The sequence below is a fragment of the Podarcis filfolensis genome, assembly GCF_964270895.1.
Source record: "Podarcis filfolensis genome assembly, chromosome: 1".
NCBI lineage: Eukaryota > Metazoa > Chordata > Lepidosauria > Squamata > Lacertidae > Podarcis > Podarcis filfolensis.
The window spans coordinates 108,133,241-108,149,898 of NC_139604.1; the positions used below are offsets into that span (position 1 = coordinate 108,133,241).

At 41.1% G+C, this 16,658-nt stretch overlaps 1 protein-coding gene and 1 long non-coding RNA gene across 28 annotated transcripts in view; both read left to right on the plus strand.

Moving 5' to 3' along the window:
• LOC310766398 overlaps positions 1-8,641 on the plus strand; it is a 72,156-nt gene extending 63,515 nt beyond the window's left edge. The window contains exons 2-4 of one of the 2 annotated variants that reach the window (XR_014550130.1): positions 6,734-6,809; positions 6,955-7,005; positions 8,390-8,641. This is a non-coding gene — a long non-coding RNA (uncharacterized lncRNA). The remainder of the gene's footprint in view (positions 1-6,733; positions 6,810-6,954; positions 7,006-8,389) is intronic. The other variant, XR_014550131.1, reaches the window with a different exon arrangement.
• The window catches only part of NRXN3 (neurexin 3), a 1,197,396-nt gene that overhangs the window by 658,062 nt on the left and 522,676 nt on the right, over positions 1-16,658 (plus strand). The gene's annotated exons all lie outside the window — the stretch shown is intronic.

Consider the following 16,658-nt stretch of genomic DNA (forward strand, 5'->3'; position numbering starts at 1 on the left):
CGCTCCTTCAGGTATACAGGCCGTTTAGGGCTTTAAAGGTCAGCACCAACACTTTGAACTGTGCTCAGAAATGTAGTTGACAGCAAATATCAGATACCTGAGGTGGTAACTTCACTCTGTCTAATGGTAGGGCTGGCCCTGATAAAACAGCAGCTGTTCTTCAGGCCAAAATGGAGATGAACTGATGCAGGTGGATGTAGAGCTCTTATATTCTGGGACAGCAAGATCTGCTGTGGGTTAAAAATGGCAGTGCTGTTGAGGAGGGATTTGCACAGGAGATGTCTAAGCAGGTCCTCATGAACATGAACATGAATGAGGGAAGAGTCATGTATTCTGGACTTTGCCTTTCAATCTCCCATGAGACCATGGAAAAAGTCATTCACTCTTCTGTGCCACGGCCTCCTCCACTTGGAGACTGGGGTTAACAGCTGGGGCATCTCCATTGAGAGTTGAGCTTAAACTTTGGTCGAGGAGCTGAACTACTGCCCTTTCTCCAGTGGCTTCTGCAGCAATTTGAAATGAGTTCTGATAAGTGAGGACAAAATGAAAGTGGCTTTTCAAGTTTTGCAATGTATCCCTAAAACTGCTACAGAAATAAAAGAAAGGAGTGCCTTGCCTATTAGCACTGTTGCTCATCTGAAACCCACCCACACGCCGGGAGGCATCAAAATGGATTATGTGCTAAATGAGGATTGTTTATATTGATGAAGATATTCCATTTTTGAATTACCCATTAAACTGGTTCATTTTGTTAATTATAAAAGGGCATACAATATATTAAGATGACTAAAATATCAACACTTCCAGCCTTCCTACTCAGAGCAAGCTATTCCCAGGGGAAAATAGTACAGACAGAGGGATTTAACCCCCTGCTTTTTTGTTTTGCTGAAATTCTTTAATTAGTCATTCCTTGTTTGTAAGAGCAAGTAGAAAAATCAGAATTGTTGGCTGATACAGTAGAATCATGATAGGTATCATATATTTTAAACATGCATTTACTGATGGTGTTCCTCCATTTATTTTTCAGCGGCCAAATGTCTAAATGAATCAAGGGTTCCTGGTATGGCTTTTGCCACTGCGCCCACCTGTCCATTTGGACCAGAGATGGGGAACCTGCGGCCCTTCAGAGGTTGTTATACTCCAACTCCCATCAGCCCACATGGCCAATGTTCAGGAATGGTGGGAGGTGTAGACTCTCCCCCCAATATATATATATATATATATATATATATATATATATATATATAGGGCCACAAGTTCCCCAAATGTGATTTAGCTAAATGAGGAAGTGCTGGAAATATGCTTTCCTTTGGGAAGTTAAGGATTAGAATGAGCTGAAATTTGTAGCAACAACATGCTCATTTTTAGTAATTTCACTTTAAAGCATTACAGTGCTGATCCAAAATTACATTTGAAACCAAACCGCTGAAAAGAAGAGCATATTTACACATTTTTCTCATTGACATTTTTTGGGAATTGTAGCAGCTGCCTACCTTTGCTGTACTCTTAGCATTGGCTGGGTTCTGTGCTGTGTGACGGTTCCAAGCTGGTACTTGTTTGAGGAATAAAACAGGCTGTAATCTAGAAGCTTGGCACAGAACACATGGCTCAGGCTGATAGATAACACTTTTGTTAATAGTTTGTGGAGCAGTGACACTTCCTAAACCAAGGAGCCAGTGTGGTGAAGCGGTTTAGTGTTGGACCAGGGTTCAAATCCCTACTCAGCCAAGGAGCTCGCATTAGGCCAGTCACTCACTGAAATGTCATGGTCACCTGTAACTGAAATGTGAAACCTGATACATAAAAGGATTATCAAAAATGAATTGCTATGACAATACCCATGCCCAAAATATATAACTAAATAGGAAAACTATTTTCTGTAGTGAGAAAACTGCATGACATTCTTAGACCCCGAGAAGCTGTTGTATTTGAAAATGAATTCTAATTTCTCGTCCTAGATGATTTTCCTTCTCACAAAGTATTATGACCCTTTGGTGTGAATTTCATAATGAACCAGAGAAGCCTGTTCTATGAGAATGGCTGTGCCTGCTTGTGTTGAGTCGATACCTTCCCCTGCCATCTGTCCTGTTGTGACTGGGAGGTTGCAAAGTACTTTTCATACACAGAATGTGGAACATTCTAGTACAGACACTGTACTAGGAGTCCTACGGCCAATAGGAAAGCAATCATGCTGAAAGGGGATGTCTCTGTTTTAGCTAAGTGCCTTGGCATATAAGTGATGTGGTGCAAGTTGCACGTTAAGATACAGCTCATTCCATACCATCCAAGATGTTGAGGCAAAAAACCAGGCTGCCTGTCTTCTGGGGCCATGCCCCCACACGAGTCACGTGATGTGCACAAGATCATGGCCCAGAAAGACACTTTACTTCAGGGCTGTGCTGTCATGGTTTCCAAAAATTCATGTTTTGGGGCACTGTGTGAGATCACACACCTGAAAAAGTGTATCTTATGGGGTGAGAGTGTGGTGACCAAAACCACATGCTTTTGGCTGACATGCTCTTGTGTGAAAAAACGGGGTGTCCTGACAAGGACAGTTGAGGGGTATGTTGTTTTAGCAACCTGTGCTTTTACATTTTTGCAAGCATTGACTAAAAATGTCAGATAAATATGTAATTGCAAATATGCATTTCTTTCTTTTCTTTTTTTGTTGGTATCAGTCATAGGTAGGCAGTGCTGACCAGACAGTTAATGGGATATCATTATAATGACTGCTAAGCAGATAGAAATATGAGTAAGGAAGGCTTGCCAGACGATGGCAGCTCCTAGGACCTTCCTAACACTCTGCTGTTGCCACTTTCCCCTACTGCAATGGAAACAATATAAGAATACGAATATTTATCTTTTGTTATATCAAACATTTACACTTATAAAAACAGCAACTTGGGTTATGTGTGCATTCCATAATCTAACACAAGTCAAGGGGATGATTTCTACTTGACTCCGATTAAAATGTAAAGACAAAAAACTGTCAGATTTTTTTAAAATTAGCTCATTAAAAGCAAAGAAGAACAAATCTCTGTGTTTGTGCATGTGCCTGCCTTCTGACACCCCCTCAAAGAGAGGATTGTCTTCTATAAAGTAGGAAATACATAACCAGTGCTATTTTTCTAGAAAAAGAGATGCCAGAGTTCACCATGAACTTCTTCTCCCTTGTTCTCTTAGAATGGCAATGGTGCCCACCTGAGAGGTGTAAGAAATAGGCTCCTGTGAGCTCCAGCTGGAAAAAAACCCACAACCCTGTACAATGACACTCCAGTTTGGCCAAGGCAAGCAGAGATCTGAGGATAACTGTTTGTTCAGGAGATAGAGGAGCAAGACAAAGTAAGGGGTGGTCAGTTCCCTAAAGCAGGCTTCCTCAACCTTGGCCCTCCAGATGTTTTGAGACTACAGTTCCCATCATCCCTGACCACTGGTCCTGCTAGCTAGGGATCATGGGAGTTGTAGGCCAAAAACATCTGGAGGGCCGAGGTTGAGGAAACCTGCCCTGAAGCATAACCAATCAACATAGTAGTTTCTTTAAAAGCGTTGGAGGTTTTCCCTGCCTCTCTCTGAGATACTATTGTGTGTGCTTGGAAGGCTGCTGAATCCTCTCTTGGGTATAGAATTCTAGCAACAAGATATCACATTACACTGCAATTAGAGCTGAAAGAATTAATCAATTAATCTGTGTGATTAATATATTAAGTCATAAACTGCACATTGAGCATGTAGATTTTTTAATTGGACCTGTTGTCAGCATTATTCTAAACAGTTTAAATGCCACCCCTGATTCACACAATGTGTTTAAGATTATTTAACAAACAATTAAGTATTTGTCAGTTGTTTGGGTCCTCTCTGCAATAATCAGTGTGCTGAACATTAAAATTGAATTAGTTTCCTGTTGTTGTTGTTTTAGCACTTATCCTGCATGTCTTTCTTCCAGGTAGTTGTATTGAAAGGATGTTAGCATATGACACCCTCTCTCAAGCTGGTGCTCGTTTTGAAGAAAAAGTGCACCATCCCTGGCCGTTAATTATGCTGCCCAACTAAGTGGATGGAGAAAAGGGTTTCTCCCTCACTCATAATAATAGAACCGTGGACATCCAATAAAGCTGAATATTGGAAGATTCAGGACAGATAAAAGAAAGTATGTCTGCGAAACTTGCTCTGGCAGGAGGCAGTGATGGCCACCAACTTAAATGACTTTAAAAGCGGATTAGGAAAATTAATGGTGGACAAGGCTCTCAATGGCTGCTACTTCTTATGTTCAGAAGAGCCTGCTGGATCAGGCCAATGACTCAGTATCCTGTTCTCACAGTGGCCAATCAGATGCCTATGGGAAGTCCTCAAGCATGATCTGAGCTCAACAGCACACTGACCACCTGAGATTCCCAGAAACTGGGTATACTGCCTCTGACAGTGAAACATACCCACCCTGACTAGTAGCCATCGAGAGCCTTGTACTCCACTATGCAGATGGAAGCAGGAGTGGCCACCATGCAATTAAATTTTCCCAAGGTCACCAGTGGAATTTGAACCTGGAATTTCCTAGCTTACACTAGGTGAGATGCAGAGATTCATGTTGCCTGGATCACACAGTGTTATCATCATCCTGAGTGTAGATCCTTATGTAACCAAAACAGTGCCAGCTACACACAAGAGGGAAAGTTGGGCACACCCCCAAGGTTGAAAGGAGCAGCAAAAACCATTAAGGTAAAAAATAAAATAAAATCCCCCGAACATCTCAGTGAGCCACTGACTATGAAACATTGACTTAATATTGGGGGATAAAAATGGGAAAGTGTTGGTGTATGGAATGGAGTGTCCTGGAGAAGGGCATAGCTGGCAGACTGGAACTATGAACAAGGGTACTCCAACATTTGTGGGCTGTTCATTTTAACCTAAAAGCATTCAGGGGGAGGGCAGGGGCAGGGGAGACTTCAAATTTGATTAGAGCAATATCACTGGAGGAGGAAGGGGGTCTCCAATCCAACCTTCCCTCCCAAAGCTTCTGTTATGGTGGAAAACCTACAGGTACCAAGGAAATTTAGAGCTCCCTGTGGCTGCATGTAGGTAACAAAACCATTGGGCGTACCCATTCTTTGTCTTTAACTTCTACATTATACTGTCTGCACCAAAAGTATATTGGAGGAGAAACTCATCAAGATCACAGGTTCAGCATTCCAGACATCAGACAGAGAAGTGAACAGTTATTTTTAGGTAGGCAGTAGTTCTTGAATTATTTATTTCTTTAACTTGCAATAGTCTGCTTTGGTTTGCTTGTGTTAAAAGCTTGGTGCTTTCTTCCCTTGCCCATGATCACTGCTGGTGTTATACCTTTATGAGTGTGTGATTATGTCTGCCTTTGAGAGTCATTTCTCATAAACTTGAGCAGTTCCACGATAAAAAAATAGTAAGTTTTATTAAGCAGCTGTTCAGTACTGCACATATGTAAACTTTCCATGTAGATAATATATATAGAGAGGGTTAAATACAAGGAGAAATTGCTCCAAGACAGTTTCCTAGTAGTGCGGCTTAGTTGGAATTGTTGTGTTGGAAAACCAGGGTTTCTCATCAAGTTACCTCCTTAATATTTCTATTCCATTTGGCCTGCAAAAAAACCCCTCCAAAACTTCACTGATAAGCACAAAAAACAACATTTCTGATGTATTTCCCAGTCCTCTGATATTAGGTATGGTTTCTCCACCTCCCTCTTATCATATGAGTAGCACCGTGGAAAGCTATACAGCATCGCTGAGAAACAAAAGGGAGGGGGAGCTTCACTTTTGACTCCCCAACCAAATGTTGAAACGCCTGGTTTTTGATGTAACTGAAAACTGAGTGACACAACCTTTTCATATTCAGCAGCTCCCCTTGGCTAATGCCCATGACTTGTCATTTTGGACATGCATTTCTTGCTCAGATGGGTTTGGATTTAAATAACATTGGCTGCTATATCTTTCCTGTTGCTTCGGTGTTATTTTTTCCATGATGGAGCTAAACCAGGTTGTCCCTTCACAAAGGCTTCCTTCCTTCCTTCTCATTTATATTGGGCAGTATTCAGTGCTAGTCTTACTCAGAGTAGACCTGTTGAAATTAATAGGTCCTTTGATTTCAGTTGGACTACTCTAAGTAGAGCTTAGTTGAAAGTAACACATTATCAACGATTTATCTATTTCAAGAATATGTTCCTATGTTTATTTTCTAGTTCATTAAGATTTTATATTTTACTAGTTTTCTATTACGTTGTATTTTCCTTCTCATAGAATAAGAAGAAAATAAAGGGGGGAAATTGCTTCTATGGAGCTGAGTACTTAACTGGTCCAGAAAGAAAAGGTGAAGGTTCTGTGACTCATGGGCCTTCACCCCTGCCAGCATATTGGAATGAAACATTATTTCTTTTTAGCAATCAAAGACATATTCATTCTGAACCCAGTTTGAACTAATGAACACTTTTAGCAACCATAATAACATACAGAAGACAGAACAGTTCAGTGCCACCCCAAACTCTATGTTGGAAGAGTGGGTTTCAAAGGAAGTGATAAATGTTTGTCAAAACATGAACTTCTAGTCCTTGTGATTGCAAGAGAAATGCATGGCATGTGCTCCCATAGTGCTGTACAACTTTTTGACAAGTGCTCTACAACTTTTTGTCGCTGCATATAACCAGGTCCACTGTGACACACATGAAAAGAAGCCTGAAGTTCAGGAAAGAGGATCTAGTCTACTCCAGGCTAGGAAGTGGCTGGTTGCAAGGAGAGGAGAAGATAACAATATAGAGGCACAATTTTCATAATGCTACACAACAGGTAGAGGAGCTAGAAGAAGAGTCTAGAAATAAACATACCTTCCAGTAACCCTGCTAATTCAACATTCATCCTAATGTAAATTCACAAACCTTATATGGTGATTAGACTATGGCTGGTCATCACTGAGCATCCATTATGTTTGCAGGGAGGTTATACAACAATGAGCATTCAACTTGATTTGCTTACCTTGATACAGGTATGTCTTCCTGTTTGCCAGTGTGGTGTAGTGGTTAAGAGCGGTAGACTCCTAATCTGGGGAACCAGGTTCGCATCTCCGCTCCTTCACATGCAGCTGCTGGGTGACCTTGGGCCAGTCACACTTCTTTGAAGTCTCTCAGCCCCACTCACCTCACAGAGTGTTTGTTGTGGGGGAGGAAGGGAAAGGAGAATGTTAGCCGCTTTGAGACTCCTTAAAGGGAGTGAAAGGTGGGATATCAAATCCAGACTCTTCTTCTTCTTTTTCATTCATTCATCCCACACTTTTCAATGCATTCCCCTGTCACTTTCCCAACTGCAGAAAAAGCACTTTAATCAGAACAATTTAATTCGCTTCAGTTGTGCATACCTATATTTCCAAGTACAGGTGCTTGAATCACTCCTGCACTCTGGTGACAGTCCAGAAGCACCCAAAGAGAGTAAAGACTGTGGGCAAAGAAATCATGGTGGAGATTTAGGTGTAAGAACTGATGGCATAAGAGACATATGTATGAGTGAGAAGTTTATTTCAGAACTGAAAAGTAGCTGGAAGCCAGGGGTTTGGGCCAGTAGCAAGGAGCACATGAAAAGCAGCAGAATTACACTTAATTTGTTTTGTCAATTTCTCAAAGCAGTCTAAAAATGTGTTAGCTGCTTGGAATCTGCTGGCAATAGCAAGGCATTGTGCTGCAAAGTCCAAGGGATTCTCTGCTTCAGGCATTTGATCAATTCTGCGTAATGGGAAACTGACTCCCACTGCTTTCATAGCACACAGAGCCCGGCAGGACAAAGAGGTCAGGGCAGAGAGTTCCCCGAATGAGCCCTTTCAGGTAGGCAGAAGATGGCACAGCGACCTGTTGACTTTGTTTGTTTCCTGCTTCAAGGCTGTTTGTGGAGACAGATGGCTTTCTATCTGATAACAGATCAACATGCTGAAACGAGAATAGTCAAGCTCTGCATGTGGGGCTATGGCTCTGTATGCAAACGCATGTGAACAGATGAACCTATTCATCCTTTTTAGTTTATCTCGAAAAAGAGATCATTTTCTTTGGAATGAGATACAAAATTGCCCTCTTTTCCTCCCTGATGAAATACAAGCTTTTGTGTTTGCCTGCTGCACATAAAAATGCTTCTCCCCATCCATCTCAGCTACTAGTGTATGCACCTCACAAGTATTATATCTTTCTGAACCATGTGATAAGATGTGTTTATGGGGCATTGTTCTTTTTATTCCGCACACCTGATGTACACCTGTACATTTTAATTTCCAAAACTCAAGGAAACCACACAGATACCTTTGCAGTGGTACAATCTTTGTGTGATGGGTTTATTACACTCCAGAGCTTCAAGAGGTTAAGGTCATCCCCCTTTCTTTATTTTGTCAGGCCCAGCATCAGAAGGCAGTGTCACTGAGCAGCTGCCAGGACTCAGGGATGAGTCTCTTAAATACTTCAAATGAAAAGCACAATGTGTGAAGTGATGTGAAAGCTCTATCTATGTTTAATTTGCAGTAAGAAGGGGTTGGCCCCTAAAAAGGAAGTACCGGGGCCAAATAATGAAAGGGTGTAGCTGAAGAAGGAATGACTAAGAAAAAGGCCCACTGATAAATATTTTCCCAGTGGGCAACAAAACCAGGCACTGGCCCTGTTTCCTATCCCTATACCCATCACTAAAGTACTGTTCAGATGCTCAAGGAAGGGGGTAGAGGGAACAGAGAAGCCACACACCCCAGCTCCACATACAGACTGGCTCCATTGAAAAGCTGAATGCACAAAGCTGGTATATGTGGGGGCATTCACTTGAACACCTGGGTTGTGCTCCTGTTAGGCCATGAAATACATGTTGAGGGGTGTTGGCATGGTCTTGCCACAACACTGAGTTTCTCATAGGCATTTGGCCTGATCCAAGAGGCCTCTTCATATACTATTATGTTCTCAGCAGTGGAATCCCGTTCACTTGAATGTTGGAGTAACAGGACATGAGAAAGGGTTAATTTACTTCAGGACCATAAATCACCCCATGGATGAGCTAGTCGCAGGTGCTTGGTCAGCCAAGTCAGTTGCTATGGTAACAGCCCAGTGCCTTGACTATATCTGTGATTAATGCATGCCAGCTGAGTCAATCAGTCAGCTGGTTAGCCAGTCAGTGTTATTTGTCCAGTGTTATGTCTTGAATTGCTGAAATTACTTAGAGCAACAGAGGTACTTTATAATTGAATGTATCTGTATGTATCTGTATCTGCAGAAGCCTACAAGCTGTATATATCTACACCCAGAACTGTTTTACGACCCTGCGTAACATTCATATTTGTTCAGAATAATTTGAGGGGATTAGTTGCCCAGAAAAGGCTGACATATACAAATGTATACATTGTATTGTTTACAAAATGTGCTTATTATGTATTGTTACCCATATGTGGCTAAAGATCTAAACACCTCCTACGTGCTGAAATTTGTTCCTGAAAAGTAGTGCTGGCCAGAGAATTAGGACAGTTGCACACAGTTCTTATGAATGGATCTTTTCCGTAAAATTCAGCTAACAAAAGTGGAGCCTCTGACTGGGGCTGAGGGTTTTAAAGATTTTAATACAGAATTTGCTTCCAGTCCTGGAGAACTTGGAGAGCTCCTTAATTTTATTTTAGATGTAGAAATTTTCTATAGATGATAACAGCAAAAATAGCCTTATTTTTGTAGTTTTCAAAAAAGAAGAAATGTATCTTATTTTCTTTTTGTCAACTCCCCCTCCCTTTCCCACCACCTCTCCTGCTGAGAACTCTTCTTTAGCTGAGTTTCCAATGACTCAGGGAATGTGGGTTTCCAGCAGAAAGAATACAGAAATAGTTCAAACTAAAAGCTAATGAGGAAAATAAGCCAAAGTATCTCAAGTATTTTGTGGGGGGTTTTTGCCTTTAAGATATGCAGGTACAAAATTGTTGAATGGAACCTTGTGGGATAAATATTTTTCTTGCCCTCTCTTAAAATATGCTATGTCTGCATTAGTGCTGTGCTGAAACCTGTCCTTCAATTTCTCAAAGTTTTTCTTCATCAACAAAATAGGGTGCTTCAGAATGTACTATACTTTCATTGAGTGCAGGGAAAAGTTTACCTTATTGTTTGAGTGCTTTTCGGTGGGAGAGATGTTGGCGGAATCTGTTGCAAATGGACTGTCAAGTAGATTTCCTTCGATCTGTCTGTTCAGTCCCCGTCATGGCATGGACTCTTGCTATGAATGATTTGCCTTCATTCTTTAAAACTAAAGGCTTTGTAAAAAGCATTAGGAAATTATACATAAATGGATATATAAATTGCTTTGCAATGCCTGTTATTTATGTATTCATTGAGGAGCTCTCCACTGCTTTGCGGGCTATCTTTGGGAGAAGAAAAGGCTAAGGAGTAAACTCTACACAAATGGGGAGTGGAGTTCCTAAGATAGTTGGATGGTACTTCGTGCGCTGCCTCCTGGCAACTCCTGCAGCCAAGGTTGAGAGGAGGGTCTTGTCATCTGGGCAACCTAGGACCACCATACACACTGCCCAGGCTTGCACCCCAGAAAGGTTACTTCAGTGCTGCTAACACAGTGGTTTGACTTCACCCCCAGAGGTGCACTTCATTATCTCTCAAGACAGACAGATGCCAACGAGGACCTTGTTGCTTCTTTTTTTCTTGAAGTGTTGCCTCTAGCAAGTTAATCATTGCCAGAGGCAGCCCATATGTACTACAGTTCTAACCATGTCTACTCAGAGATATGTCCTACTGAATTCAATGGGGCTTACTCCCATGTAAGTGGAGTTAATTTGCTCCCTACTGTGAAGTTTGAAAATGAATGGGAAATCGCAATTGGATTTAAACCAGTGAAGCACATCTTTCATTTTTAAGGGTTTAAAGCTATCAAACACAAAACCACGTGTACGACAAACAACTGAAACATAAATTAGCTTGAGCATTAAATTTAAGCAGACCCACAATAATTAAAAAATTCTGTATAAAATATTCATTTATGAAATAGGATTTTGCAATAATAAAGGTTAAGTGGGATAGGCTGCAATTCTGTCTGCATAAAATTGGTGAGACAGGCCACAATCCTAACCCTAGTCACCTGGAGGAAGCCCCATTGAATTCAGTAGGACTTACCGGTACTTCTGAGCAGACATGGTTAGAAGTGGAGCCATAGATGGCTTTGTGATGGGTCATTAGCCACTTCATTGACTTTGTATTTAAGGTGCCACAAAACACTGTTGTGTTTGCTACAAAAGACTAACAGGCTCTCCCATTAACTGTGTAAGGAAATACACAGAGAAGGTAATGATTTGTAAATATCTGTTGATAGTGAGATATGTGCATCTATTGTGCACTATTGCGTTTAAAGAATCGTATATTTCTGCGTCAGTGGACAACAAAATGGAAGGAAGTCTTGTGCAAAATAAATTAACTCCAGTGGAATGGAAAGTACCAGATTTATGTGTGACTGAATGTTGAAATAGATTGAGGCACATTCAGACATCCCTAGTCAGTAATGTGTGTGATTTTCTTCCCATTAAACATTTCTCCAGCAATATACAGCCTCCCTGCTACCTGTTCTTCCTGAACTCAAAAGGCCCCATGCCTCATGACATTTCCCCCTGGGTTTTATTTGCTTTGGGGAAGCAAAGGCACCCACGAAGGCTGCAGAGTGCAGATTCCTAGAGAACTGATTTGTAGAATAAAGAACAGACACCCACAAACATCCCTTGGTCACTTTAAAAGTGAGCTAAGTGCAACAAAAACCCTTGTTTCTTGTCCATGAGAACTTCACATATTTTTTTCTCCCCCTTTGATAAAAATTAAATGCAATTTCTTTTCTCATTAATTGATAGAGAATGATAAAATAAAAAATGCAGGAGAAATGTTTGGTACCACACTAATTTGAGTACCTCAACCTCACTAGAATAATAGTTGTTTATCCCATGCCAAAGTCAACCTGTGTTCCATCTAGTCATACCGAGCTACAAAAAAACTGAAGTACCTGAAGGTACTTCAAATTTGAGAGAGGCTGTAGCTCAGTTGTAGAGCACATGCTTTGTATGCAAAGGGTCAATGGCATCTCGAGTTTAAAAAGGCAGGCAATAGGAAAGCCAGCACTGGGCTTGGTGCACAAATAGTCTGACTTGGTTTAAGACAGCTTTGTATGTTCACTATGGCAAGTGATTAGGGACATGGTGGCATAGATAAAACTGCCTATTGTTTGTGCCACACTTTTTTCACGTCCAGTTTCATGAACGAAAATATTCAGGTCCATACTGAAAGACCAACAACAGTAGAGGGGGCCTCACTGAGTTGAAGGCTTCAAACTGGGTTTGGTCATAACGTCTATAATTCCACCTGCAAAGGAAGTACAGTGGTACCTCGGGTTAAGAACTTAATTCGTTCTGGAGGTATGTTCTTAACCTGAAACTGTTCTTAACCTGAAGCACCACTTTAGCTAATGGGGTCTCCTGCTGCCGCTGCGCTGCTGCTGCACGATTTCTGTTCTCATCCTGAAGCAAAGTTCTTAACCCGAGGTAATATTTCTGGGTTAGCGGAGTCTGTAACCTGAAGCGTATGTAGCCTGAAGCGTATGTAACCTGAGGTACCACTATATTCCTTTCTGAGGGAACTTTTGCATGGTTTACAGACTTGGCCATACTTAATGCGAATAGTAAACATTGTGCCACCAGATGGCGATGTGGAGCCCCGTTTTTCTCTACCTGTTTCCCCTTTTTAAATTTACAATGCTTTAAACTGAAATGCTTCTTTGATGTGTCCAGATCCAGCCCAGGTGTCAGTTTTGAGGAGATTTGTGTGCTGTGTGCCTAGGCCACTGTTGTCACACCTAGTTATGGTTCCAGAGTTTTCCCAGTCTGTCATTTTTTTAGGTCTAGAGAAGGTAGAGGCTAAGCTGTGATTGCTAAGCAAAAGCATTATATGACACTTCCTAGGTGGAACTCCAGAATTTAAGAATGGAAACCCTCATTGGAAAAGGTGTTTGCTTCCTGAAAATGCACAACTAACTGAAACAGTTTGGAACCTTATTTAAGAGACAAAAGTTTCTCATCCTCTTACAGCAACCCATGCAGGAATGAAGTGGCTCTCTCACAGAGGCTGAGGTGAACTTTCAGAGGTCTGGTTTAAGCACATTCCCACAGTAAGCCATGCTATCTGTGACTAGAAAAGGTCGGCTGTGTTTTTCCGTCAGGGAGATAAATTTGTAGTAAAGGTCAGAACGATTAAGACATTTTCAATTTGCCTTAGTCTGTCACATATTCTTAGTCTTTATTATGCTAAATATTTTATGAAATGCAATACCCGATTAGACAGCTAAAAAGAAGTCAACAACAGCCAAGAAAGCAACCATTTTGTTTTGGTGTTTTAAAAAGAAGTTCTGCTATTATTGGTGTCAACCAATGTTAAGAGTCTACGACATAACCCTTCATATAATAATTAAACAACCAATTTGCAGTGTGTACATTCTTCAGGTTGTGCTCATTATTCAGTTCTCTATAGGGCACCATGGGTGTTTCCTATTTCAGAACCTCACAACATCATAGTGTTCCTATGGTGTAGTGGTTAAGAGTGGTGGACTCATAATCTGGTGAACCGAGTTCGCTTCCCCACTGCTCCACATGCAGCTGCTGGGTGACCTTGGGCTAGTCACACTTCTCTGAGATCTCTCAACCTCACTCACCTCACAGAGTGTTTGTTGCGGGGGAGGAAGGGAAAGGAGAATGTTAGCTACTTTGAGACTCCTTAGGGTAGTGATAAAGCGGGATATCAAATCCAAACTCCTCCTCCTCTTCTTCCTTGCACTGCAGCAGAATTTGCAGCAGAACTATATTTAGAACTGTTGGTTTTGACAACCTTTTCCATGCCTTAGTTTCTCTTGTGCCACTTTCTCTAAACTCTTGCTTCGGATTCCGTTTCTTTGTTTCGGCAACAAATTCTGTAATGTTTGGAGAGTTGTGAATGTTATAGAATGAGTCATGGTCTCAAATTACCAATTTCTAAGAAACGGCTGATTCGTGTCCAAAACAAAGGCATGCCTCCAAACTCTAAAGTTGGAACGAGATGGGTAGTAATTTAAGGAGTTTACAAATTAAAATATGCGTTGGTTGAAAATATGAGTTTAAGAAAATCCATATGTCACAAGAAAGCCAGAGAGGCATAGTAGCAAGAAATAAATCTGTCTTTTGTATATTTGACCAGCACCTAGAGTTTTAAGAAAGTTGCTTCTGTATCATAAACTCATTTGCCTCTAATCTCCTCTGTAAGCATTTGCTTTGTCTTTTTTTACATCTTGAGTTTCTTGGATTGCTTGATGTTCTGGTAATTACTAATCTTCATGATAGCTAGGGATCATGTTCTCTCTTGTCTTGGCAACAAATATATTACAGAAAAGCATAAGAGCCTTGCCTTTCTAGTCAGTGTGGGTGTAGTGGTTAAGAGCAGTGGACACATAATCTGGTGAACCGGGTTCACGTCTCCGCTTCTCCACATGCAGCTGCTGGGTGACCTTGGGCCAGTCACACTTCTCTGAAGTCTCTCAGCCCCACTCGCCTCACAGAGTGTTTGTTGTGGGGGAGGAAGGGAAAGTAGATTGTTAGTCGCTTTGAGACTCTTTAGGGTAGTGATAAAGTGGGATATCAAATCCAAACTCTTCTTCTTCTTCTTCTAGTCCAGCTTTCAGTTCTCATATAGGTCAACCAGATGTGTATGGAAAGCCTGCAAGCAGGGCATGAGCATAGCAGCTGATACTCATAAGTATGCTGCCTCTCATGTTGGAGGCAACAGTCATTCATAACTTTATCCTCCATGAATGCCCACTTGAAAGCCATCCAAGTTGACAGCTATCACTACATCTTGTGGCAGCGTGTTCCTTATTAACTAAACACTGTGTGAAGTACTTTCTCTTGTCTGCCCTGAATCTTCTAAAATTCACGTTCCTTTTTCCACACCCTGCATAATTCTAAACAACTTGATCACGTCCCTCCTTACCTTCCTTTTTTTCTCATTTAAAAAGTCCCAAAAATTGGAACCTTTACTTATAGTGGAGTTGCTTTGTCCTCCTGATCATCTTGGTTCTCGATTTCTGCTGCTTTTACAGCTCTGTAACAAACTTTTTGAGATGCAGCAATTAGAACTCTACAAGGTATTCCAAGTGGGTTCAAACCATAGATTCACATAAAGGCATTACGATTCTTCTTAATGGTGATTGTGAAGAATCAAAGAGGAAGGCAGTGTAGGGATGGACTGATCAGCTTAATACTATCTCATTGTAGTTTCCATGGCATTCAGCCACAGGTCTTTTCCATCCTGTTTTGTGCAGATTTTATGAAAGAACGCAAGACGTCTACATTTAAATAGTATGCATTTCATATGCATTTTTTAAATATAAAAGATGCAATTTTTTGGTATGCTGTTTGCATAACGGAGCCACATTGCAAAATCCAGATTGTGTTAGTCCACTGTGAATTCTTTCTCCATCCCTAAGGCACTGAAGGATATTTTCAATCTAGAAAGCAGGGTGAGCTCAAGCACCAGCAGGTAGTTAAATGGGCTGAGAAAACATTTCATGAGTCAAGAATCCAGAAACAAGTGTGCAGTTGGGAGGAGGAGGTTGGAAAGCTCCATTGCACAGCCTGACTTCCACTTTGGATGCTACCCAATACCTGCAAATGAGAGAAATACACAGTGTTTGAATATTGTTTTGAGTATGACATTTTAACTCTCCAATCCAAATTTGGATCATTTTACATTTTTTTGCCATCACTTGGTTGTTTTGATCTTGCTAGGCTATAATATGAAGTATCATAAGGTATTAGGTTTCAAAGACTGTCAGCTCACTACTGCATGTTATCTATCAAATGCCGCCAGATGAACTACACCATTACATACAAACCATCAAATATTGATTGAATGTGAATAAGGATCTGTGGTATTCCACAATTTCTGGTCCTGGCTTTCAGTTAGTAAAACCAATGGCAATAATATGATGCCATTGCTACTTCCCCATAGCTTTGCTGCAGCCTCTCTCTTTCTATTCTGTTCTTTGGTTTTCACATTGAGATATATTCCTTTAATAGGAAAGTTCTTGGCTGAAAATAACAGAATAATAGATCTTGTTTTATGTATATAATATATTTCCATCCGAGCAGCAGTTTGCGGTAGCGTGCAAGGTACAGACCTTTTAGAATAGCAGAGAAAACAATAGGATGGAGAATAAGGATACACATAAATTCATTACAATCAAGACCCACAACAGCCACTATCTACTGCATGGCTCCCATAACAATGGAGAAAGAGATACTTGCTGCAACACAGAGAGGGTGATAAGAGCTAATGAAAGGAGAAAATGAGCTTCATAAATATGGAGCTCTAGAGTTGATTGGAGAAAGCCTCTGGGGACAATCGGCCCCTTCACTCTCTAAAAGCAAAGACTTTAAAAGATGTGGAGGTGTCTGACGTATTAGACTAGAGCATCCCCCCTCCCGCATCTTCTTATGAACCTCAGAGATCACACACACCATCCTGAAAACAGGCATTCATGCAGATAGTCTCAGCGCATCTGTGTGGGCACACGCATGCACCTAGATTTATAGGATTGAGGTATTACTCTCAGGCATAAGTAGCACTGCACAAATCC